Genomic DNA, 1,060 nt, shown 5'->3' with positions numbered 1-1,060 from the left:
TGTGCTTGACCTTACAGAGTAAGCAGAGAATTGTAAAATGAGCTCACTGTGATCTTGTGATGCTTGATTTATGATTGTGGAAAGATGATGAAGATAATTACTAAGTGATGAAAAGTATGGTTATATGTGACTTATGAGCCTTCGGGCGATGCTTGTGAATATTATGCGGGGACGCCCGTATTGTGATGTTGCTTCCCAGACAGGCTGCGGTAGAGATGTACCAGTCCTGCAAGCTGAATGCTTGGTAGAGGCCTGATTCGCATACCTGCGGTATATTGAGATTTGAGCAAATACCAGCCCTGCAAGTCGAGAGTACTTGGTAGAGGGTATGCGGTACTTAATCTGGGATTAAGTTCTTGGAAGGCCTTATCTGACCTGGAGGGTCAGATTACGTCGGGTGCGGGTCGAAACCGACAAATGAGCTCATTACCTGCAGTAGGATCAGACATGCATCATACTTGTTTGTGCATATTTTAATTGGTTTGCCTATGTGAACAACTCTGTTTAATTGCTAACTGCTATACTTGACGTAACTGCTCTTGATTGTGTTTGAACCTCATTACTTGTGTTTGTAACTGATTGTTTGGATTGTGGTGATTGGATGTTGATTGAGTTGTTTGGGCCTAAGGCTGTGGTTGGTTTGTTTGAGGTCTAGCTTTGTATAAAGTATCTAACTGATTCAGCATAGACTTAATGAACCTATGCTTGGAACAAGATGATTATTTATACCGCGTAGGTAACTTCTTTTATGTTTACAGCATAGACTTAATTGAACCTATGCTTGGGATAAATTGATCATTCATACCATTAGGAAACTTTTCAGATTCTTATATCTGGAAAAGAAGTTTGGATTTATGGTTAATTAACTGATTTCTTTTGAAAAGGTTTTGAATATTTGATTGTTAAACCATCAATTTTCAAAGGATTTAGAAACTTGCAAGCGGACATTATAAATGGACTTAACTATGAACCCTGACCTTCCTAAGAACTCCCCAGTTCTTACCCCTTACACCTCTTCAGATGGACACGGGAGTCCTGCCCTACGAGATTAATCATCCGT

Source organism: Arachis hypogaea, chromosome 14, assembly GCF_003086295.3.
Source record: "Arachis hypogaea cultivar Tifrunner chromosome 14, arahy.Tifrunner.gnm2.J5K5, whole genome shotgun sequence".
Taxonomy (NCBI): domain Eukaryota; kingdom Viridiplantae; phylum Streptophyta; class Magnoliopsida; order Fabales; family Fabaceae; genus Arachis; species Arachis hypogaea.
The sequence above is the reverse complement of the archived record's forward strand: the minus strand, read 5'-3'. Positions refer to the sequence as shown.